The 26,357-nt window shown below is 36.0% G+C and overlaps 1 protein-coding gene across 2 annotated transcripts in view; it reads left to right on the top strand.

Moving 5' to 3' along the window:
* pigs (GAS2-like protein pickled eggs) overlaps nt 1–26,357 on the top strand; it is a 418,326-nt gene that overhangs the window by 10,583 nt on the left and 381,386 nt on the right. The window contains exon 1 of one of the 2 annotated variants that reach the window (XM_073971917.1): nt 11,831–12,665. The exons of the other annotated variant lie outside the window; for it this stretch is intronic. The gene's annotated coding sequence lies outside the window, so the exon portion shown is untranslated. Of the gene's footprint in view, nt 1–11,830; nt 12,666–26,357 lie in introns of those variants that run through there. 2 annotated transcript variants of the gene reach the window in all.

The raw sequence follows: 26,357 nt of genomic DNA, 5'->3' as shown, positions 1-26,357 counted from the left end.
AAGAAGAACCAGGCGCGGCTTAACAAAAAACAACGGGCTGCTCCAAAAGAGACCAATGATACTCCCTCCCCTTCCTCGAAAGCGGCGAAGAGGACATGGTCTCCCGAGGAACAGAACACCGCTAAGCCGAGTAAAAAGAAAAAGAGCTTCCCACACTCGAATGTCCCGAGCAAACCAATCCAAAACCCACACGAAGGAGACTGCCCAAAGAACCCTTCGAAGGAGGGCGAAGAAGTGAGCTCAGACATGAAGAGTGTGAGGGCGACTGCAGAATCTTCTGGAAGACCCGGTGACTCAATTAAGAAGTCCAAGACCTTCCAGAAGAGGAAGATGGTCGCAGAAAACGGAGCGGAGTCGTCAACTTCTTACTCCAAGGTAACCAGGAAGTACTACAGGGACGAACAGTGCTATGCAGTGATCGACGCCAGTAGAGGGTCCGGCAGATTGCCAAAGGAACACCAGGAGGCCATCGAAAAATGATCGGCGACAAAATATTGGATCACATCCTGAGAAGTGGCCCAATAAACATAATTAGCAGCGAGCTCAAGGGGGACTTCCTGTGGTTCTACTTGGGCCCAAAAGCAAAACCGACCGCTCTCGAGGAGGTTATAAGTGGAGTAACCACCCCTTGGGAAGGCGGTAAATTGAAGCTGGTGAGGAAGGAGGACGTACCTCACCTGACTAAAGCGGCAGTCTTCGTAAAAGGTTATGGCTGCAAGTTGGAGTCAGAGCGCATGCTCGAAGTCTTTGGAAAACAAAACGAGACTTTGGAAGTGAAGAGGTGGGAAGTCTTCCACAGGGAGGAGAAAGAAGATGGCACTCTCCTTGTGGTGGGAATTGACGACCTCTCACTAGCCAGTCTCTCAAAGACGAAGGGCAGGGCGTTCTATATCTGCAACGCAGTCACCTTCAAGACTGGGAGGGCAAGAGTCGGAGAGGAGGAAGATGCCCAACCACCTAGCCGGGAAAAAACCTACCGAGCGAAGACACAGAGGGAGACGAACCCATCAGCGCCTCCCAAGAAAACCGTCTACTGGACGACCAATGATTGAGGTCATCCAGATCAACCTCCAGCGGAGCGAAACGGCAACTCATGCGCGATGGAGAAAATGAACAAAGGTAATATACATATAGGTCTAATCCAGGAACCTGGGACAGTGAAGAACAAGGTCTCTGGATTGAACCATATAAATTATCAACTTTTCTACGCTAGTACAGGTACCCGCCCGAGGACCTGTATTATAGTCCATAAAAATTTATGCTTTCTCTTCTCTCCGGAGTTGTCATCGTCGGACGCCACGGTATTGAAGCAAGGGAATGGTAATATATACCTAGCGTCTATATACCTACCGTTCGACTCCCCGACATTACCACCTACGTCGGAATTGCAGCAGCTGGTGAGGAAAATCAAGCAAACAGGTAACGAAATACTAGTAGGTAGCGATGCTAACTCACACCACATTTCGTGGGGTAGTACTAACACTAACAAAAGGAGTCAAGCCCTTCTAGATTATTTGAATACTAACGACCTAATAACTCTTAACGTAGGAAATAAACCTACTTTTGTTAACAGAATTAGGGAGGAAGTACTAGATATAACAATATATTCAGAAAACCTAATAAACGAGGTACATGACTGGATGGTCTCAGATGACCACTCCTTCTCTGACCACAGGTATATTAGGTTCAAAATATCAAGGCCACCGCCAAACCCGATAACATTCCGTAACAAATCCAAAACAAACTGGACCAAGTTCGGAATTAAATTAAGGTACAGACTAGGGCAAGGAGAAGATGAGGAATGCCTAAGTAAAGAGGACATTGACAGTACCAAAAATAGACAGCTCTATGGTTAAGCAAGCCATAATGAGCTTCTCACCAAACAAAGCAGCAGGACCTGACCAGATCTTCCCGGCCTTACTTCAAAGGGAAGTGGACTACATTTCGTCCAAGCTGGTCAAAATTTTCAACGCGTGCTTAAAATTTGCGTATACTCCCATAACCTGGCAGGAGGCACGGGTGGTTTTTATACCCAAACCAGGTAAGGCAAGTTACGCAGTACCAAAATCTTATCGCCCGATAAGTTTAACATCTTTTTTACTCAAGACAATGGAACGGACAGTCGATACCATGATCAAGAGCAAAAACTCCAACGACATGTTGAAATATAAACAACATGCATACGTGAAAGGAAGATCAGTGGAAACCGCATTACATGAGGTAGTACACCACATAGAGAGGACCTTCGAAATGAAGATGTACACACTCGCAGTTTGCATCGACATAGAAGGTGCTTTCAACAACGTCAGCACGGAAACGCTGATCCACTCCTTAGACGAATTTCGTGTAGACAGAACGCTGAGGAACTGGATAGACGACATGCTAAGGAACAAATGGATAAGCTGCGCGCTACATGACGTAACAAGAAGAGACAAAGTAAGGCAGGGAACGCCACAGGGGGGATTTTATCGCCGCTTCTGTGGGTTCACTACCATAAATAGTATACTAAGGTCCTTAACCAAGGAAGGATTTGAACCAGTCTGTTATGCAGACGACGTTATAATACTTCTAAGGGGAAAGAATCCAAATCTACTTTGCAGGAGAGCCGAAGAGGCTCTAAATATAGCTTACAACTTGGCTAGACCAAGAGGTTTTAATGTTAACCCGGAAAAAACAGAGTCATGTCTTTTCACTAGGAAAACGAAATTGGGCTCCGTCGAGGAACCAGTTTTCCTGAATAAGACATTGACTATATCTCCAACAGTTAAATATCTGGGGGTAATCCTAGATAGGAAACTCAAATGGAAAGACCATATTCAGGAAAGGGCTGCCAAAGCACACAGATGTTGGTCAACTTGTAGAAGGGCTATAGGCTCAAAATGGGGTTTTAATCCTAGAATGATACACTGGCTATACAGAAGCGTAATAAGACCGATACTTACTTACGCATATGTTGTATGGTGGACAGCTATGGACAAAAAGTACAATGTGGAAATATTGCAAAAAGTCCAAAGAAAGTGTTGCCTAGGCATTAGCGGGGCGATGAGGACTACACCAACTAGGGCTTTAGAGACAATTCTATTTGTCCACCCGATTAAAATACAGGTAAGGTATGAAGCAGCCATCGCGGCTATAAGACTGAAAGCGATGAGCGAGTGGATCGAAAGAGACCACCAAACATACCACCAATGCATATTACGGTTCACAACGGGTGAATCTATAAATCAAATAGTATCGGACCGGATACCAGAATCAAGTGAAGTAGCTCTGTGTGAAGTTCTAATACCGGACAGAGGTATGTGGATCGATGGAACCTTTGCACAGATTCCCGCTGGAAGCTGCGGGTTTACGGATTGTGTTAGGGGGGAGAACGGGACTGGGTCTTTATATCGTAGACACGGAAACGAGGATCTCCCTTCGTCTGCCGGATCATAACACGATCCTCCAGGCCGAAATCCGAGCGATCACAGAATGTCTGAACTGGTTTAAAACAAATACAAGGCCACTCACAGTTAACATCCTTACGGATAGTAAAGCAGCAATTAGAGCTATAACAAGTAAGGCAACAATATCGAAAACTGTCTTAGAGTGTAAAAATTCAATTAACGACTATTCCCATTATGGCTCGGAAAACATTATATGGGTACCAGGACACATAGGGATTACGGGAAACGAAGTAGCAAAACAAGCCAGGGAGCTACCTACAGTAAGTCTAGACAATGCCAAACCTTTAAAGGCGGCGCGTATAGAACTAAAAGCTTGGGCAAAGAATGCTCATGTATCCCTATGGAATAACCAGGAAAAGGGAAAAACTACAAAAATCCTATGGGGAAACCCAGACCAGGACAAAACAAGTGACCTCCTAGTGATGAGTAAAAAGGATATCAGTAGACTTATCGGTGTCCTCACAGGGAATCTAGGACTACAAGCGCATCTGCACAGAATAGGCTGTGCAGAGAATGGTGAATGCAGGGCATGTGGCGAGGACAACGAAACGTTGGAACACTATCTCTGCCACTGCCAGGCTTTCACAAACTTGAGAACTCAACTAATGGGAAACGACATAATTACAGGACTCGACCATATCAAGGACATCGGGTTCAAAAACTTGAGGGACTACGTCAATGGGACGGAACTCCTAAACTAACAACAACTTCCAGGACACATAAAATTAGAGCGCACAACAGGCCTCTTCTGGCTTAAGTGTATGCCTTTTCTTTTTAAGGACATGTGGTGATCTTGAATCACCCCTCTTCTCAACCTAACCTAACCTAACCTACATTAAATATTTCAAAATTTAACAAATTTTATATTTTTGCATAGTTTAATAATAAAGAAGTGAGAAAAGGCTATAGTCGGTGCGGGGCCGACTATGTGATACCCTACACCACTACCTCTGTGAATAATCTTTTCACTCGAAAACATTTCGTTTATGGAGATACGAAAGTTTTCACCTATCTGGCTTTTATACCAAATGACTTAAGGCGAACTGAACCAAAATAATTAATATTTAATTTTATATTTGACTACTCTCGACATCACCAACATCAATAGGCTTCTATCTCTGTGAGAAAATTTCGTGATGATCCGATCAAAATTCCGACCTGTATTGTGATTGCAGAAAAAGTGGAAAAAGGGATGCATTAACGACTATTGCGATATCTCTATTATTTGACTACCTACGCCAACCTACTTTGCATAATTTCAAATATGGGATTTTCTACTTTCTTAGTCAGGCTTTGCTGTTAGAAGGTCCCCAACCAAAGGTTTTATATCCGACATTACTATTAAAATCGCAAAAATGAGAAGTTGGGTTTTATTGGCGACTATTGCGATATCTTCGTTGTTTGACCACCTACGACAACCTACTTTACATCGTTAGAAAGGTGATATTTTCTACTTTCATTGTCATGTTTTGTTTTTGTATACCCCTTATAGAAGCTGAGATATTCACTTTGGAAGAAAACGTTGTCTTTTTATCCAAATAAGTTTTTTGCCTATTCCGACCTCTAAATATTATTCGACCCTCACCAAAATCAATAGGCTGAGATCCCCATTAACTCTCAAAATTTCGTGACGATCCGATCAAAATTGCGGCCTGTAGCGTGATTTCCAAAAAAATGGAAAAATGGGATGAATTACCGACTATTGTGATATCTCCGCTATTTGGTCACCTACGCCGACCTAGTTTGCATCATTGTAAAGGTGGAATCTTCTACTTTCATAGTCAGACTTTGCTTTTGGAAAGTCCCCAGCCAAAGCTGTGATATTCGTCATTATAACTAAAATCGCAAGCATGAAAATTTGGGGTTTATTTGCGACTATTGTGATATCTTCGTTATTTGATCACCTACAAGAACCTACTTTACATCATTAGAAAGGTGATATTTTCTACTTTGGTTTTGCTTTTGCATATAGAAGCTGAGATATTCGCTTTGGAAAAAAACGTTGTCTTTTTATCCACATAAGTTTTTTGCCCATTCCGACCCCTAAATATTATCCGACTATCACCAAAATCAATAGGCTTCTTCCCCTCCGGGACCCCCATCAACACCCAAAATTTCGTGACGATCCGATCAAAATTGCGACCTGTAGCGTGATTACAAGGTTTAGATGGACAGACGGACGGACGGACGGACGGACTGACGGACGGACACACATAGCCAGATCGACTCAGCTCGTCGAGACATTCATTTTGATATATATATATATAAGTATGGGTCTACGACCATTATTTCGATGCGTTACAAACTTTTTGGCCAAAACCAACTTATAATACCCTCCCCACATAGTGGTGTAGGGTATAAAAAATGGTACTACACTATACATACAAGCATATTTTTATACCCTACACCACACTGTGGTAAGGGGTAATAACAAATTAATCTGCTAAAAAATCGACGTTAAACGGCCAAAAATCTTAATTTAGAACACTTTGAAGAATTTGGTGATTTTTCCAACTTTAATTGACAATTTTGCGACTTTTATGACAATTTTCGGCCAAAAACGTTTTGCATATTCTGCATATGTTTTGCATATTACGCATATTTCTTGCATATTTTGCATATATATTGCATATTTGCCATATGCACAAAATTTGCAACAAAAATATAAAATATGACCCTATTATTAAATTCAGTTTTCTTTGAAACGAATTTTGGTCCAATCAGAATCCTCGTATCTTTATTATTAAAAAAATATGCAAAATCCGGTGTCTAGTCACTATGTAACCCATTACAAAGTAATGTAACAAAAATAATACCTATATTATTTCTTTTTAAGTGATGAGTACGGTGGCACAAAGCGTGTGTGTCCCAAATCGTAGGCTTGTGTGTTCAAAAATATAAAAAAACAGTTGGTGATGCGTATGTAAGCGTTTAAACACCCCTAAATGTTAGTACGCGTGGCACAGTATGTGGTATGTTCCGCTACAAATCAGAAGTTCGCACGAACAAATCCAGCAGAGAGCAAAATAAAATAATAAAATGAAAATATGAATTGTGTGAAATTGAAAACAAATCCCACCTCAACTGTTCTAAAAATAGAACATTATTTTAACATATTCTTCAACTTCTAGTGACCATATAATAACTACAGTTAACCAAAAAAGTATACATGCACCCTATAAATCTCGAGTTTTAAGGATTAGGAAACATTTTTATAAAAATCCAAGTACATAGTTCCATTTCATATCCCTAAACAACAAAAAGTAAAATATATTCCGTAATACGAATAACGGTAAATTCTATAAAATTTAAAATAATAATAGGGAAAAGTTTACATACACCCCAATGAAATACGGATATTACCGTAAACTTAATGGAATAAACAATACAAATTTTACATTTTATTGCTTTAGCGAATGCCTCTGGTTGTCCATGATATATTTTAGACAAACTAATTACGGGTGCCATCGTGGTGCAATGGTATGCACACCCGTCTTGCACGCTGAAGGTCGTGGGTTCGATTCCCCGGCCAAGCAACATCAAACAATTTTCAACGGTGGCAAAATACCCCTCAGTAATGTTGGCGCCATTTCCTGAGTATTTCAGCCATGTAAAACTTCTCTACATGTGGTGTCTTAAGACACGCCGTTCTGTCTCGACGATGAACTGTAGGTCCCATAACATTGAGCTAATATGAATCGGGGTGCACTCATTGATATGAGAGAAGTCCTGCTTATCCCATCTGGGACGTTTGTGGAACAATTATATAATTATAATAACATATTTGAGGGTTAATTGCCGTTACTTAGCTGATAGCTCGTTAAAAAGGACCGTTGCAAAATTCTTTGACTTTTTCACTCTAGTTCTTTACATAACCCAAGAAATACCGTGGAACTGAAGATTTTGAGATCCCAGAGCGATTTGAAGTTGTCCTTGTGTCCTTGAGCTTCGCTATAATTACTATTTATTTTCTCATAAAGTTTATAGATTCGTTCTTTTATATAATCCACAACATTCCAAGAGGCAAATTAGATGCGGAATGCATTGACTCAGCAATGTACAATTATCAGATATTTATAGCCATTTCAATGACCCTAACGATCATGTGATACACAGTATAATTTCATGCCGATTTCATGCATTCTTTGGTGTTGCTTTTATTTTGATGGTTTGGGAGCTTTAGGAGCAGGTTTGTAGAATAATAGTTTACATTTCTGATTAAGACAAGGTCCAAACATTATATCAGACCTTATTTCGAGGTAATTCTAATAATTTGCGTTTGGAATGCTATTGAATCAATGCTCTGGGATCTCAAAATCTCTAAAGTAAAAAACTCAAAGAAATCTGAAAAGGGTCAGTTTTAACGAGGTATCTGCGAAGTCTGACCTTAAATAACGGCTATTACCAGATAACAAATATGTTCCAATTATATTTGCTTATTCCATAAATTTTACGGTAATATCTATACTTCATTGGTGTGTATGTACACTTTTTCCTATTATTTTTTGTTAATTTTTATGGAATTTACCGTTATTCTTATTATGGAATATATTTTGGTTGTATTAAACTCGAGATTTATAGGGTGTATGCAGACTTTATTAGTTGGCTGTAGTTATTCTAGTGGTTATAGAATAACTAGTTATTCAGTGCGACATGCCCTTGTTGAAATAATGGGTATGGTTTGTAGGTAGCTGCGACTACCAAAAAGTACTTTTAAAACCCATTATTTGGTAATGATTTTTTTGCTGGGGACAAAATAAATTCATGGTTTGAACATAGTAAGATTCCTGGGATTGTACCCAGCAAAAATGTCTACTAGAGCATATGTCTACGGTGAAGATCGAGCATCTCGATTTTGACTTGAAGTTTTTTATCCATGTTTTTTTGGATATTTTGGCATATAACAACTCTAATAATTTTAAAATAAACTAATAATATATCGCGATTTGAGAAATTTATGTATTAGATGTACTTTTGTAGAACTTTCCGATACTGATTGTATTTAATTTTAATAAAAATAGCTTTTTTTAAGAAAGATTTTGTGTTTTAATGAAAAATAAAAAAAAAAAATAACTACATAACAAAACTTGAATGCAATCGGTGCGGGCACAGTCTATAGGGGCTGGCAAATTTTTGACGGCAGAGAAATAGTGACAACTACAAATCATTTCTTCAAATTTTCCATGCTCTACACGGCTATACTTGCAAAGTTATAACCCCCCTATTGTGCACAAATGGACAAACTGTAACATGGTATTTCGGATTTGAATGGGAAGAAAATATTGATGCCTTATTGGTATTAAACCTTGTTCAAACGAGTGAAAAAAGTATCAGTCGGCCTTGCCGACATAAATATTCTCTCAGCCTGTTTGAATAGACACACTTCTATCACAAAAAACTTATGAGTTTAGGGGGTTTTCAGAATTTGGAGCGTATGGACTTGCTAAGCTAAAACGTTTTGCGGGGGACTTACCTAAAGGAATGGACCGACATAGTTCATTTTGGATGTGGGTCTTATTTTGGTAGTCATTTCCCTAGCTAGATGTTGCTCCCAACAACCATTTCAGTTGGTTACCATATAATTTAGACCTTTAGACCATTATATCAAACATCATAGAATTGATATGAGAGCAGTTTACGACTTTTATTGCTACCCAGCAAAAACCAAAATTGGATGTTTGAAGTCCAACAAAGTTATGAAAAATACACTCCGTTCGATACATATAAGCATTTGCTTAGAGATCCCTACAAAGCAACCCAGTTTGTTATAAAATAAAGAAATACAAACTAAACACGAACAGTTTTGCGGTAATTCACGATTAGTGGAGGTGAGTTGGACTCTGTTTCGAAATCTGAACTGGAGTGGGAAGACAATATAAAAAATCTTTGGCCGATAAAGCAAAATCAAATGCAGAGCGAAGGAAGTAAAGTGAGTTGTGATTAAATGTAAGGAGACTTTTTATAATTTGTGTTAAAGTAATAAAGTTCTTAATATTCTTATTTTGAACCAATTAAATTGCATTTTATTTATTTGGGGTTGCTTGGATTTTTATAGCATCTTTAAACTACATCAAAAGTTGTGTGCTTCTTTTCGGCGCGTTCTCTTGTAAAATTCATAGAAAAAGATTGTAGGGTAAGTGCACCTAATGTCGGCATGTACCTGTAGTTGGCAACTTTTGAATTTGAACTCAAATAACTGAAAATTTATAAAACAAAATAGGAAAATAATCCTAAAACTGCTTTAACAATGTTGTCAGCTAACTTTATATAAAATTTCATTGAGCTAGGACCAATTTTTATATCGAAATTTAAGTTTTTGTCAGTGAAGGGTTTTCACCACAACCGAAAATGCATGTTTCTTAAGAAAAAAATTGTGGAGATGTTAACCTTATAAGCTCTGTAATTATATTAAAATGAAGAAATTTTCCACAACATTTTTGTTATATAGGTAGAGAACAGTTAAAAGAACACTTTAGAAAAAGAAATTTTTAAAAAATATTTATGATTGTGCAATTTTTGCTGATGCCGACTTTAGGGACAAAAAAATATAAAATTTGCCTGATGTCGGCATGGGGTTATAAACATTGGTTTTTATCGATTACTTTTAGCTAAAAATTATAAAAAATACTTAACATATACTTTAGCGATTTTAAGCAATATTAGCCATGATTTGAAGAACGTAGGTTGTGGGTTGCCGACAACTGGGTAATAGATGCCGACTATTGGTACGAACTAATTTATTTAAACAATATGTTTAAATTTCCTTATTTTTTGAAGTAAAATGTAAATGTATATAATAAACTACAAATGTATAACAAACTAATGCTTAAGCTATTGTTCTTTCAAATATTTAAGAAAAAATATAAAGTATGCATTTTTTCTTTATTTAAATATAACATGGCGACTACTGGATCATATCATGCCGACTATTGGGTAATGGTGCCGCCTACTGGTGAAAAAACGGTATTTCACTAAAATTGTAATTTTTGCATGTTGAACAGAAATAATCAAAAAAATTGTTTATATAATCCAAAACTACACAAAATAACGAATCATAACAACTTAAATTCAATTTGATTGGACATTTAGACTCGGAATTACATACGGCTAATGATACGAGAATCCTTAAAGTGCCGACTACTTGTGCACTTACCCTACTTTCGTGACATTTGTACTCATTTAACAGCATCCGTGGATGCAAACTTTTTGCAGGGTATTAATACTTTAAACATTTGTAATACCCTATACAGACGGCAGCGTTAATTTGCATTAACTGCCTTAATTCAAATTAATTCGTGCATTATCCACATTCCTATGCACAAAATCAAATGGTCTGTTCCTTTACTTTTGAAAGTGGTAAAACCGGCAAAAGTAGCAAAAGTTGTAATCTGGTTCCATATGAATTGTATGGTGTCTGAAGTAAAGGAACGCTTTTCGAGGAAAAAGTTGTAAAACTTGAAGATTCTTGAACGTAAAGGAACAGAGCTAAAGTGAATTTAAACTGAATTTAGGTATTTCAATATGGTAATACTGTAGAAAAGAGCCCATATTCATGTAAGAGGTAGTTTACACTATCTATCAATGTCATATGACACGAAAAAAAACCATTCCATATCTACCCACGGAGGCAATGTGGAGACGTAGTTTTTTTACATTTTTGCTGGTGTGGACCCACAGGGTAAATGGCGTAAGGAAAATCTCCAATATTGCACATATTATCGAATATATAACGATGGAAAATTTCATGTCATATGACATTTACATATAGTGTAAACTACCACTAAGGGAGAGAGCATATTCATATATTCATGCTCTGAGACACAATTTACATAACAAAAAACGACAAAACAGTTGTTTACCTGCAATCAGCTGTTTCGTAAATGCTGAAACTGTCGTCTGTCACGGTAAAATGCAGTTCTTAATGCAAATTAACGCTGCCGTCTGTCTAGGGTATAAAGTAAAGGAACATACCAAAAATTGTTCAATTAGTTTGCCATATATCCTCCGTTCAAATTAAAGGCTGTGTCTTAGAACATTTTTTCATTCATGTTATTATCATCCAATTTATGTTAAATAACATTTGGTTTTCTCTAAACATTTTTCCATAGCTACCCTGTTACAATTCATGAAATGTTAATAATATTTAAAATTTTCCTGACTCACCCGGTAGTTAAACATAACATACAGCCATGCCGCTGTTAACTAACCTATTGGACATGCCAAACAAGTTGTGTTGTGTTTGTGGTAGGTTGTGTTTACGTTTGACGGAGTGCTGCCATCCTACGAACGATAACATTTGGTGTTGTTGTTTTGCATTGCAAAAGTTAAAATACTGTTAATGTCAAACATGTTTGTAGCTACAGCGCGAGTGGAATGTGGATGTCATTGCTGTAGTTGGCGGATGTTGTGTTGGAGGTTCGGAACATTCAGTCGTTCGTTCGTACGTTCAATCATCAATTTATATATTTCAGTTTATAAACGAATGTTTCCGATAGAATTACAGTTGTTTTTTGCAACGAACGCGTGTGTTCAAAACGAAAGTCGCACGGTGTCGCTTGTTTGAATTTTGTTATTGTGTTGTTGTAATTGTAAAAAAATAAAGAAATAAAAAAATATTAATTTTTGTGTTATAAAATTTCGGAAATATAAAAATTCATATTTTTTGATGTTTCATGATAAATGATTTATGGTGAAAATAAAATTATTAAACCGAATATTTCTGGCGTTCTCAAATTGTGTTGATTGACTTCCATGGAATCAATCTTTTATGTGAATCAACAATGAATATTTGAGCGAATTTTAAAATTTTTTGAAAATTAAAATAAAAGAATTCACACTCCTTCCTGAAGGGAGCACAAATACAAACATAACATTCCCCCAAGTTTCTAAATAAAAAAAAAAAAAACAAAATAAAAATCCCACAATTTTGAAATGAGTGTTTGAGGTGTGTACGAAAATTGAAAGTGAAAATTAAAACTAAAATCCCAAGAAAAACTTAAAAATTGTGAAAAATTTAGTTTTTGGATAAAATTTATAGAAAAATTTAAAACCTTTATTTCCAAAAATATTGTGTATTTGAAAAAAAAAGCTTGAAACAAATCTCTGGATTTTTGCAACCCCCCATACTGGATTAAACTTTTGTTTCGGATTAGACCCCAAGCTTCAAAAAATTCTACGTGTTCCAGTTTGCAGTTTATGAAAAATTTGAAACAAGAAAAGGTTCGTTAAATATATTTTTGTGTGTTATGTGACCGGAGCTGAAAAAAGTAAATAAAATTATATGATAACACTTATCATCAATTATTGTCCATCAACGCAGTCAGCAGTGTCCGTCATCGTCGTCATATAACTTTATATCAACAACAAATACTATATGAGGGGCTACTGAAGTGTTATTGGTTTTTGGATTCTCTTTTGCATCCCCATTGTTGTCACTTCCATTTAGTTTTTTGTTTTTTTTTTGTGTAACGGCATTTCTCACATTAAGGGTCAAAGTGCATATGGCTGTTATAAGGGTACCCCACCACCCAGCACAGAACAGTCATAGACAATCTACATTTAAGAATCCATAAATGCTTTTAAAATTCCATTGACTACCGTTTTTTTTTGTAAATAAAATAAATTTTTTGAAAATAAAAAAACTTGAGATAATTTTTATGACACTTTTCCCTTAATGGAAGGAAGATCTTATTAGAAATAGAATATTTTTTTTTATTATTTTTAGGTCATAAAAATTTATTGATATTTTTTGAAATAAAAATTAAAAATCAATAGAGAGCAATAAAATATAAAAAAATATTTTTTATTTGATTTAAATTTATTTTTCATTTGTTTTTCAAAATAGTCAGGCTTAATCCCATAGTCGTTGTTTTAATATTTTATTAAAACAACTTTAATTTATTAATGGGAAAAAGTTGGCGATGTTTACCAAGGGGTAAGGCAGGGAAGACTATAGTTTCAGATCTCGCCACAGATCTTCATCAGTTCCCTTGTTTCTTGTTTTTCAACAAGAAACTTTTTATACCCAAGTGTCAATTGCCCGCTCAACCCTCCTGATTTAAATTTATTTAAAAGGAACAAAACAGAATTGTATTTATTTTAGGAAATTTAATTTTTTAAGAAAATAAACAAAAGTACAAAAGGATATCCCACAAAAATGTATCCGCAGGCATTGATAGCAAACATCTATTTCAAATATAAACAAGTGAGCAAAGGCTATAGTCGGGATGGGGCCGACCATGTGATACCCTACACCACTACCCCTGTGCATAAGCTTTTCACCGCTAAACATTTCTTTTAGGGAATATAATCCGACTAACACCAAAAATAATATGCCTCTTTCTCTCTGGGACCCCCATAAGCAACCAAAATTTCGTGACCATCCGATCAAAATTACGACCTGTAGCTTGATTAAAAAAAATGGAAGAATTCGATGCATTATCGACTATTGTGGTATCTCCCTTGTTTGATCACCTTCGCCAACCTGCTTTACACCAATGTAAAGGTAATATTTTCTTCTTCCATTTACAGGTTTTGCCGTTGGAATACCACTACTAGAAGCCGATATATTCACAAAGAATAAAACTTTGAATTTGTCTCCAAATAAATTTCTCCCCATTCCGACCCCTAAATATTATCCGACTATCACCAAAATCAATAGGCTTCTTCCAGGTTTTGCTTTTGATATACCTCTTAAAAAACAGAGATATTGGCTTTGAAATAAAACGTAGACCTTTTCACTAAATAAGTTTTTGCCCATTCCGACCCCTGAATATTATCCGACCATCATTAAAATCAGTAGGCTTCTTCCTCTGTGGGACTCCCATTAACTCCCAAAATTTCGTGACGATCCGATCAAAATTGCGACCTGTAGCGTGATTACAAAAAAATCGGAAATGGGATGCATTATCGACTATTGCCATATCTCTGCTATTTGACCACCTACGACAACCTACTTTACATCGTTGTAAAGGTGATATTTTGTAGTTTCCTTGCTTTTGATATACCGCTTAAAGAAACAGAGATATTGGCTTTGAAATAAAATGTTGACTTTTCTCCAAATAAGTGTTTGCCCATTCCGAACCCTAAATATTATCCGACCATCACCAAAATCAATAGGCTTCTTCATCTGTGAGACCCCCATTAACACTCCCATTTTCGTGACGATCCGATCAAAATTGCGACCTGTAGCGTGATTTCCAAAAAATAGAAAAATGGGATGTATTACCGACTATTGCGATATCTCCGTCATTTGGTTACCTACGCCGACCTAGTTTGCATCATTGTTAAGACGGGATCTTCTACATTCATAGTCAAGCTTTGCTTTTGGAAAGTTTACAACTAAAGCTGTGATATTCGTCAATATAATTAAAATCGCAAAAATGAAAATTGGGGTTTTATTTGCTACTATTGTGATATCTTCGTTGTTTGATCACCTACGAGCACCTACTTTACATCATTAGAAAGGTGATATTTTCTACTTTTATTGTCAGGTTTTGCTTTTGGTATACCCCATATAGAAGCTGAGATATTCGATTTGGAAAAAAACGTTGTCTTTTTATCCACCTAAGTTTTTTGCCCTTTCCGACCCCTAAATATTATCCGACCATCACCAAAATCAATAGGCTTCTTCCCCTCCGGGACCCCCATCAACATGCAAAATTTCGTGACGATCCGATCAAAATTGCGACCTGTAGCGTGATTACAAGGTTTAGATGGACAGACGGACAGACGGACAGACGGACGGACGGACGGACTGACGGACGGACACACATAGCCAGATCGACTCAGCTCGTCGAGACATTCATTTTGGTATATATAAGTATGGGTCTACGACCACTATTTCGATGCGTTACAAACTTTTTGGCCAAAACCAACTTATAATACCCTCCCCACATAGTGGTGTAGGGTATAAAAAGTAATTCTCCAAAAATTAAATTTAACAGATTTTGGTAATTAGTTTTTAATTTACATGATTTTTTATTTGGATTTTTTCTGAAATCATCGACTTTGTAGGTGGCAAGTTTTGGGTTTGTGACAGGATTAGGATTATTTTTTCAGGATTTTTAGAATTTTAGTAATATATGCATTTATGTATATAAAAAATATCCTCAGCTTTTAAAAGCAAAAAAAAGGATTTGTCGGAATTTTAAGCCTGTTTATTTAGTTTTTGAAATCAGGGCCCTAAATAACGCATGCGGTAAAAAATTGCAAAATAATGAAGTGACTAGTCTTAAGCTTAATAGGGTGCCACCGTGGTGCAATGGTAGGCACAGCCGTCTTGCAAGTTCGATTCGCAGGCCAGGCAACATCAAATTTTTATGATGGCGAAATACCCCTTAGTATAATGTTAGCGACATTTCCTGAGTAACAGGGGTGCTCAGAATAGTTGGTGTATTAGTAGTGGTAAAACACTCTCCCCATTGCTAAGCAATGGCAAATCAGAAATAAAGAGAGAATACGTGTGCTTTGTTTTTACGCTACCGTAAGGAAGCGAGCACCAATGATGTAAAACATCTTCACATTTGTTATCGTAAGACAAGTTAATATGAATCCGGGTGCACTAATTGGCGAGGGAAGTCTCCCTCAATCTGCACCTAAGCGTCCTTCACCATAATATGGAAGGTATAATTAAAAAAGTCGATATAACCATGTCAGTCCGTCCGTCTGTTGAACTCAAAATACAGCTAGCAATATTTAAGGTACACACGGTGCTCTTGAACCAAATTTAAAGGGAAGGTGCTTACACCTGGGAAGTTTTTGAGGATTCTGAAACTACAATGTTCATAGATGAGAAAAATCTAAAATAAAAAACGCCGGAGCGCTTTTTAAATAAATCGCGATTCAAGTTGAAATTTTTAAGGGTTTTTTTATGTTTTCACGATTTTGCTTGGAAACCGCAATGAGACTAAAGAAAATGTTGTAGCTATGAAAATTCTTTACAAGATTGACTTTTATGATATCTTCGTAGTTTTTACCGTTATTACGATATAGAAATTCAAATTATGACAATGGATTGACTGTATTGCCTCCATATAAAACAATGTCATGACTGCAATTTCCCAACTTAAACTTATATATCTCAAAAATGGTACAACCTAGGAAAAAATTACGAGTCAATATTGTAGAGAATTTTCACAGCTACAACATATTTTTAGTCCCATTTCGAAAGGATTTGCAGTTTTCAAGCCAATCCTGAAGACCTAAGAAAAAAATCTGAAAGTTTGATCTGAACCTCTATATCTCAGAAATGGTGAAACCTAGAAAAATATCAATCGGCAAATCTTGTACAGAACTTTCACTTCTACAACATTTTTTTTAATCCCATTTCGATAGGACTTGCGGTTTCCAAGCAAAATTGTGAAAACCAAAATAAAAAAAAATGAAAATGTGAACTTTGATCGCGATTTATTAAAAAATCCATCCAGCGATTTTTTGTTTTCAGATTTTTCTCATCTATGAACATTGTAGTTTCAGAATCCGCAAAAACTTCCCATGTGTAGGCACCTTCCATTTAAATTTGGTTCAAGGGCACCGTGTAGTGCTTTATAAATTGGTACAGAAGTTTATATTGCTTCTAGGATGTTTGGTATGGAAAACGGCCCATATCAGCTCACGTTTTGATATAGCCCTCATTTGGAGCTACAAAACTTTCTCCAGAAATTTATATAAGTTCACGTTTTCATATAGTCCCCATAGAAGGGAACCTCCTGATTATCGGTATTTTGAGGGCCTCAATATCCCACCGAAATGGCTGAAATTTGGCGGTATAAAACCTTCCCCCTGAAATTTGTCGGTATAGGTCCACGTCTTTATATAAAACGTCATATCCCGATTTTCAGTATTTTGAAGGTTGTTGCCTCAATATTCCACTGCAATGCCTGAAATTGTGCATTTAGTCTTCGTTGGCGGGTGTAAAACTTCTTTTTATATAGCCCCCATAAAACGGACCCTCCCGGTTTCCGGTATTTCAAGGTTGTGGCCTCAATATCACACCTAACTGGGCGAAATGTTGGTGGTATAAAATTTTCCACCATCAATTTGTTGGTATAAATCCACGCTTTTATATAGCACTCGGATTTCGGTATTTTGAAGGTTGTGGCCTCAATATTCAACCGAAATTGCTGAAATTTGGAGCTAAGGAAGGAATTGACTGATATAGTCGATATTCCAACTTAAGGTACGGTTGGAATAAATATTACGACAAGTAAAGTTAGGATCAAACCTCAAACTCACTTCGAGAGTTATCATTCTGTGCTATTTTAGTACGTGTAACTAAGGCTTTCGAGCCATTATCTCAGGTAGTATGAACAATCTCATGTAAAAACATATATTGTTGTAATTAGGATCGGAAATGCTACCTGTAATAAAAATTTCAAAATGATCCGCCAATTACTCCTAAACTGCACTTAAGCGAAGATGTTCGACCTTCATCTTCGAACTTATCTATGTTTGAAAGAAACATTCGACTCTGTGAAAGTTTTGATACAATTGCGTACTATCATAGAAGTTGAACGAGGACCACCTTGACACGATCAAAAATTTGCCTCATCGAAATAATGGTTTCAGACCCCAAGCATGTTTGGACGAAATCCGTTTCAGATAATTTGGAGTCGATTTAGCCTCGACCTACCGACTGTATGTCTGACTGGCTGGCTGGTACGCACGATAACTCTCAAAGGATCAATCGATTTGGTCCAAACTTTGGATCTCGTAAATGTTTTCAAATTTTGTTCAAGTACGAAAATGAGCCATAGCGGTCCGCTCCTTCAGGTACCTCCTCCACAAAAGTTCAAAAATTTACCGCCGACACAATATTTCAAAATTTCGCAAAAGTTATGTTAAAGACCATCTCTCGGATCGTTGTTAATTTTTTTGCAGCAGGTTGTCCTTTTGAAGTATGACGTACACTGTTTTGTGGGGGCAAGTCAAAACTCCCTGACATAATGGCCCAAAAGCTCCGGATATGCCAGAATATTCATACATCTATTTTCAAAAAGGGCTAGAACGAAGAACCCCCATCACCAAAGGCCTTGGCAGCTCAATTTTTGTATTACGCATTGTTTTTGTTTCTGTGAAGAGCAAAGGTTTGCTGAATTTGTTCCATCAGAATTATTTTGTTATACTCCTAGCCTTTAGGCTAAATACGACCAAAATTGTGCCTCATCGAACTAATGGTTGTATGTTTGGACGATATCCGTTTCAGACAATTTGGAGTTGATTTAGCCATGTCCGGCCGTCTGTCTGTCTGGATGGTGCGCACGATAACACTCGAACTGATCAACCAATTTGGTCTAAATTTTGGTTATCGAAATATTTTGTCCAAACTTAGTTTATGTTTGATGATTGGCCATATCAGTCCACACCTTTCGGTACATCCCCCACAAAATTGCAAAAAATTTCACTAAAATTGTGTGCTCGAAGGGAGCAACCGAATCGATCATAACTTTTCATATGACAATATTACTTCCAGGCATAGATCAGGATTGAATATGGACTAAATCGGTATACATACTTCTTCGTGTAAATCGGTGTACTTTCCCCATAAAATTTGGAAAAAAGTGCAGTTTAAGACCCCCTCTGGAATCCTTTTAGTTTTTGTTGTACCAACTTGTATTCGCTGCCCCCATTACGATGGTGCATGTTTTTCAGGTGCAAGTCCATATTTCCTGAGAAAATGGTCAGAAAGCTGTAAAAACCCGCTATGGCACCATGTGTAGTGGATCCAAAATTTAGCAATGGTAATATTTTGACCAACGTTAAGTCAAGTTCTAAGATGGACATTATCGGTCCACTCCTTTGAGTACCTCCCCCACAAAAGTTCAAAACTTTTCGCTAAAATGGTGCGCACGATAACTCTTGAATGCAGAAACCGATTTGCTCCATACTTTGGATATCGTAATATTTCAACGAGACATAGATCAGGATAGAATATGAATTAACTCCTTCGAATACCTCCCACACCAAATTTGGAAAAAGTGCAGGTTGGGACCTCCTCTCGAATTATTTAGATTTTTCTTGCAACAGGTTGCATTCAAAACCCCTATTACGATGGTACATGTTTTTAAGTGGCCATACTTCATGAGAAAATGACCCGAAAAGTATAAAAAAACCCGTACGGCCAGCATGTGTAGTGGCTGGTGCGCAAGACAACTCCCGAACCGAATAATGCGTTGGTCCACACTTTGCATATCGTAATATTTCTTCAAATATTAGATGAAATTCGAAGATGGAGCTTATAGGTCCACTCCATCCGGTACCTCCCGCACAAGAGTTCGAAAATATTCACTAAAATGGTAAGCGCAATATCTCATAAACAGATCAACCGATTTGGTCCAAACTTTGCATCTAGAAATATTTTTGCCAAACTAAGTTTATGTTCAAAAGTGGGCCCTATCGGTCCATTCCTTGTGGTACCACCCACACAAATGATCAACATTTTTGTTTAAGTGCGGTTAATGTTCTGTGCGAGAATTCTTTGGAAATTTTTACTGAAAGTACTCCTAATAGACCTATCGACAGCGACATGTTTCCTGATATAATGGTCCTATAGAGAGGAATGAATCCCAAAATAACACACACTTCCAAAATGGACTATGTTGGACCATTCCTTTAGGTATCTCTCCTGCAAAATTTTCGAAATTTTATCCTAATCCATATCTTTGTCGGCAAGTTCATACGCCCAAAATTCTAAATACATACTTTTTTGGGAAAAGGGTGTTTCAATTTCACACAGGCTGAGGGTATACCTCTGTCGGCAAAGCCGACTGATACTTTTTTCCTTGTTCGGGGGCAAGTCCATAAATCCTGAGAAATTGGCCCAAAAATTCAAAAAATCCCAATAGACGTCAGAAGTATTGTGTTAACGTTTTTTCTTTAGGTCCGAGGCTAAGGGTATGTCTTCGTCAGCACAGCTGACTAATACATTCTTACTTGTTTTAGAATAGTTTTCATGTCTCTTTGGAATTATCTTTTTATGATATTCTATTAGAAATTTTGTTATTAATTTATAAAATAAACATTTTTGAAATGTTCTCCAAAATATGTTTATAATAAATATTAAAAATTATATATGTATGTGTGTCTATTGCAGTGACTGTAATCACCTCTAAAAGAATACTAAAACTATTTTTATATTCCTAGTTTTTAAAATCCTCCACACAAACATTCATACACAAGTATGAATGTATGCTATATATGAATGAAATCCTCCTCAATACAAAGTGAACGAACAAACGAAAAAAACCCATATCCTTTAGTGGAGGTTATACAAAATGCAGTTCTATTTTTAAAACAGCATTTACAGTTCCTCTCAATTCCTTTAGTCGTATGGTATGGTGCATTTGTTGGTAAGGGTCTTTTCATTATCACATTTTCTCTTTTTGCTCTCACTTATCCCTGGAGGGGGGTAAATGCAAAGGTTTCAAATAGAAGACGACATTTATTTATAGAATTTAATTTATCTGCATGCAGGCAACAGCAGCAACATTATTACTCATAGTCCTCCTCACTTTGTTCAGTTCACAGCTCATAGTTCAAAATTCACAACAAACGGCTACGTTGGGTGTTACGTTGTAGCTGCTTAGGTATTGCTTCTGCTGCTGTGTCAGACACCATTTATCAACTATGACGATTATAATTATATTTCAGTTTTGAAAATAAAAGAACATTAAATGTTATAATTGCTTGAGATTATCAGAGGAAGAGGAGAAGGGGAGTTTCTGCACTACAGTACAATTGTTGTTCACTTCGTTTGCCTCTCTTAGGGTTCTTAGAAAGTCACAGTCAGCTTTGTTAAGTTTTGTGGATTAATATTAAGGTTTTCTTAAGAATTCCAGTTAAACTTGATTATTTTTGAAGATTTGCAATTTTTGTTTTTAAGTTATTTTGTTTGGTTTGTTTTTTTTTTTTCTTTTTTGTTTTGCAAAATAATAATTTGCTTAATATGACGTTAAATGTGATTTATTTTATAATTACGGGAATTTAATTCTTAAAGCAAAGGGGGATTTAAAACGTTAATGAGATCAGTGAATTGCTTGAGCAGTAATTATATTTTGAAAACATAACAATATTATAAAATTATAATTAGATTTTGTGACATATTAAAAAACTAAAGATTAAATTAAAATATATTTAATCTGCGGACCCCAAAACACTCACACACCCAAACATCTAAAAAAATTCCTTTCAAACTCCGTTTTTGTTTTCAAAATACCAATTTCCAAATCTGTCTTTAAAAATTTATTTTCTTTTAAACCTGCTGACCATTTAGGTGGATAATTAACACTTCCATAGTGGTGAAGCTGGTGATTGTCTGTCGATATTAACTAAATGATCAATGAATCAACAGATATGGCCACAAAAACTTACACAAAGCAGTAAAAGACATAACTTTTATGGCCAAAATGAGATGGAAAGAAAACAAGAAAATATCCAAAAAGTGTTACAAAAGTACGCCTTCGCAAAACACAAAAATGTTGTATGAGCTTTTCTTTTCTCTTTGCCCGACAAAGTGAACAGTTGTCGTTCATTGCTTGACGTTATCGTTCATTGTTGATGGGCAACTACCAAAAAATCTGCTGAATGACTAAACGTCGTCTGATATAATACACGTAACTAAAATTTGTTACTAATACACCTCATATAAGAGGTAGGCCAAGCAGCCAAGTTTAAAATATTCAACTAACATACAAAAGCCGTTATGTCTAAATGTGTGTATTTTTTAATGTGTAGAGATATGAAATATCACTAAATGTGTGTTTGTATAGTATAAAAGATTATGAATGCGAAGAAGAAGTAGCAAGCATAACATTTCAAAACTAACAACCCACACTAAATATTCTAAATCAGCTGAGTCGAAAGAAGGCAAAGTGAAAAATGTTAGCGCCAAAAAAGAAATCGATAAGATAGAGAAGAAACAAGCAACAACGGCATGCAATTTGTTATAAGAAGGTCGTCAGATAGGACAACAAACAAATTATTTCTGCTTTTTTATTTGCTTCTAATAGTTAATTGGCTCGTGCTTAGACAAAAAGTGCAAAATCACAGAAAAAATCTTATTTAAATTGTTTATAACGGAAACGTTTTTAAGGGAGATGTTTAGGCCTTAGTTTATGATCAAAAACCCGTAATTCAAGTCGAATCTTCGGCTTTCGTTTTTCACATGCAAAAAATCTTTGATCAATAAGCTCGACTCCAAAGAGAAATTAATTAAATCAATATTAAAATAATTTTCGCCCTAATAGGAAAAATTTTCAAATAAAAAATTGTGCTTGAGCCAGGCTGGGGTTTGAACCCACCTCCTTGAAAAACATATGAAACGTGTTATCATGGCGTGTTAGCGTTCGAAGCCAAACTCATAAATTCCGAAGGCTGCGCTTAAAAGTTTTTGTTGTGGATGCCATCCAGGTGGAATGAGTTAAAAGCTTATCACTATAAAAAACACATTGCGTGTGAGAAATGAAAAGTTATGTCTGATGAGCTGCTACCATCAGCGAAACATAATAGAGGCTGTGGGCTCATAACCTCCACCACCCTCTTAACTAAAATGGAATAATTAGTTTTCTTTCCCGACCACAATTTTAGTTGTAAAAATTAAATCTAATCTAAACAAGTGAGCAAAGGCTATAGTCGGGACGGGGCGGACTATGTGATACCCTACACCACTACTCCTGTGCATAAGTTTTCACTCGTAAACATTTCTTTTAGGGAGATACTAAAGTTTTCACCTATGTGGCTTTTATGCCAAATGACTTAAGGCGAACTAAACCAAAATAATTAATATTTAACTTTATATTTGACTACTGTCGACATCTACTTGGTACTGATTGAAATCTTTGCAGGTCTTCTTGATTAGCATTTTACATGTCTTCAATAAACCAAATAGACAGCTTAGCGCATTTATTTTGCAATAACTCTGATATTTTACCATAAATGCCACATTTTGTATTAATTTAAAGCCCAGATGGTTTAGTTTCACTACCCTGTAGGAAATGTCAATAGTGAATCTATACTGACTTACTACTGACATTGTCAACAGTACTACTGACAAACTGTAGACAACTCATGTAATTTCCTATAGACATTTTGTATGAACGTGTCATTCGAAATTCAGTACTGACATTGGAACTAGTATGTCAGTAGTTCCTGAGGAACCATGTGTTGACATTGGAGGTAGTGAGTCAATAGTACATAAAGGCTCGTATGGAGGCATTTAGGCATTAAGTTTTTTGGTCTATTTGGAACTTTTTATAGATTAAAAAACTATATAGTGTGTTTAATAAAACGATGAACTTATACTTTTGTTTAAATAGTATATTTTATTAAAGAAAAACATATAATTATGAAAATACTAAAAAAGTACAAATTACGTATTACAGTCTTTTTTATCTTTATAAAGCCCAAGATTCCACATAAACACAAAATTAGTAAATAAAGCCAATGTTTTCAACATTCTAAGTCATTATTATGCCGTGTCCAAATATCAGATATAATTTGTGTTCATCATTTCCAGTGAGACAGGACAAATATTCGTCAGGCTCCACAATCTTCTCTAAAGATTCCATAAAATGTCTAATTGTCGAAGTTTCACCACAAATGTTGTCAGCCGCCTCAGAATTTGTATTTTGATATATTTCACTTGTCTGTTATTTTCCTTTCCTTAATTACTTTGTTCATACTTGTTATTAAAATTAAATATTTTATTGATTTTTCACAAAAACACTTTTTTAACGAAGTTTATTTTACGCCAATCAATTAAGAAAATGAAGAAAAAATTAGAAGATACCTCGTTGGGCTATCAGTTTTCAATATAAACAATGCTTCTTCTTATTAAGGTAAAAGTATCATTGTTGACAACCTATTGACAAAGTGTTGACTTTGTCACCATAATAGTAGACAAAGTGGTGACATGTCAACACGTGTCCCCATGCTTCCTACAGGGTATCAAGCTCTCTAATTGGAATATGTACAACAGAAGCAGAAATATCTGACATGGAAATAAAATTATATTAAAAGGAAACTGGAATATCCCAGCGCCTTTTTCAGCATCACAAACATTTTACCAATTTTGGTACCGCAATTGGGAACATTTTAAAGCTTAGAATGTATTTATTGCTGAAACGCATCCAACCAAAGCTGAGATACTCGTCAGCACAATTCAAATAAAGGTGATATTTTCCTGATCCATTGACGGGCTTTCCTTTTGGAATACGAATAAAATAAGAATAAAACTTTGTATTTTTGTCCGCATAAGTTTTTTGTCCTTTCCAAATCCTGAATATTATCCGAACTTCACCAAAATAGGCTTCTTCCTCTATGGGACCCCATTAACCCTCAACTTTTCGAGACGATCCGATCAAAATTGCTACCTGTAGCGCGATAAAAACATCGAAAAATGGGATGTATTACCGACTATTGCGATATCTCCGTTGTTTGGTCACCTACGTCAACCTACTTTGCATGATTGTAAAGATGGGATTTTCTGTTTTCATAGACATGCTTTGCTTTTGGAAGATCCCCAACCAAAGCTGTGATATTCGTCATTATAATTAAAATCGCAAAAATGAAAAATTGGGTTTTCTCTTCTTCTTTATTTGCCAATTCGGTTTTCGAATTATAGGCGACCAAAACAATATTACAAAAAATCATTATTTGCTTAGGATATTATAATTTCACATATTTTTTAGGATCTCTGCAAAGGCATCTCTGTCTCTAGCATCACTTAAAAGTCTTCCAGAATCCCGAATTCCCGTCCATACTTGGATATTGTCTAGCCATATAGTTTCTTTTCTGCCTCTTTCAGCTCTGCCAGCAATAGTTGTCCGTAGTATATTTTGTAGCAATTTGTATTTGGGGTTTCTCATAATGTGTCCTAGGTATGATGTCTTTCGTCTCTTTATCAAATCGATCAACTCCCTCTCGCAGTGCATTTTTTTTTAAATTAAAATATATTTAATCTGCGGACCCCAAAACACTCACACACCCAAACATCTAAAAAAATTCCTTTCAAACTCCGTTTTTGTTTTCAAAATACCAATTTCCAAATCTGTCTTTAAAAATTTATTTTCTTTTAAACCTGCTGACCATTTAGGTGGATAATTAACACTTCCATAGTGGTGAAGCTGGTGATTGTCTGTCGATATTAACTAAATGATCAATGAATCAACAGATATGGCCACAAAAACTTACACAAAGCAGTAAAAGACATAACTTTTATGGCCAAAATGAGATGGAAAGAAAACAAGAAAATATCCAAAAAGTGTTACAAAAGTACGCCTTCGCAAAACACAAAAATGTTGTATGAGCTTTTCTTTTCTCTTTGCCCGACAAAGTGAACAGTTGTCGTTCATTGCTTGACGTTATCGTTCATTGTTGATGGGCAACTACCAAAAAATCTGCTGAATGACTAAACGTCGTCTGATATAATACACGTAACTAAAATTTGTTACTAATACACCTCATATAAGAGGTAGGCCAAGCAGCCAAGTTTAAAATATTCAACTAACATACAAAAGCCGTTATGTCTAAATGTGTGTATTTTTTAATGTGTAGAGATATGAAATATCACTAAATGTGTGTTTGTATAGTATAAAAGATTATGAATGCGAAGAAGAAGTAGCAAGCATAACATTTCAAAACTAACAACCCACACTAAATATTCTAAATCAGCTGAGTCGAAAGAAGGCAAAGTGAAAAATGTTAGCGCCAAAAAAGAAATCGATAAGATAGAGAAGAAACAAGCAACAACGGCATGCAATTTGTTATAAGAAGGTCGTCAGATAGGACAACAAACAAATTATTTCTGCTTTTTTATTTGCTTCTAATAGTTAATTGGCTCGTGCTTAGACAAAAAGTGCAAAATCACAGAAAAAATCTTATTTAAATTGTTTATAACGGAAACGTTTTTAAGGG

The sequence above is a fragment of the Musca autumnalis genome, unplaced genomic scaffold, assembly GCF_047663935.1.
Source record: "Musca autumnalis isolate F117 unplaced genomic scaffold, ASM4766393v1 scaffold_3, whole genome shotgun sequence".
In the NCBI taxonomy this organism is placed as follows: domain Eukaryota; kingdom Metazoa; phylum Arthropoda; class Insecta; order Diptera; family Muscidae; genus Musca; species Musca autumnalis.
This window is presented reverse-complemented; position numbering and strand designations above follow the sequence as displayed.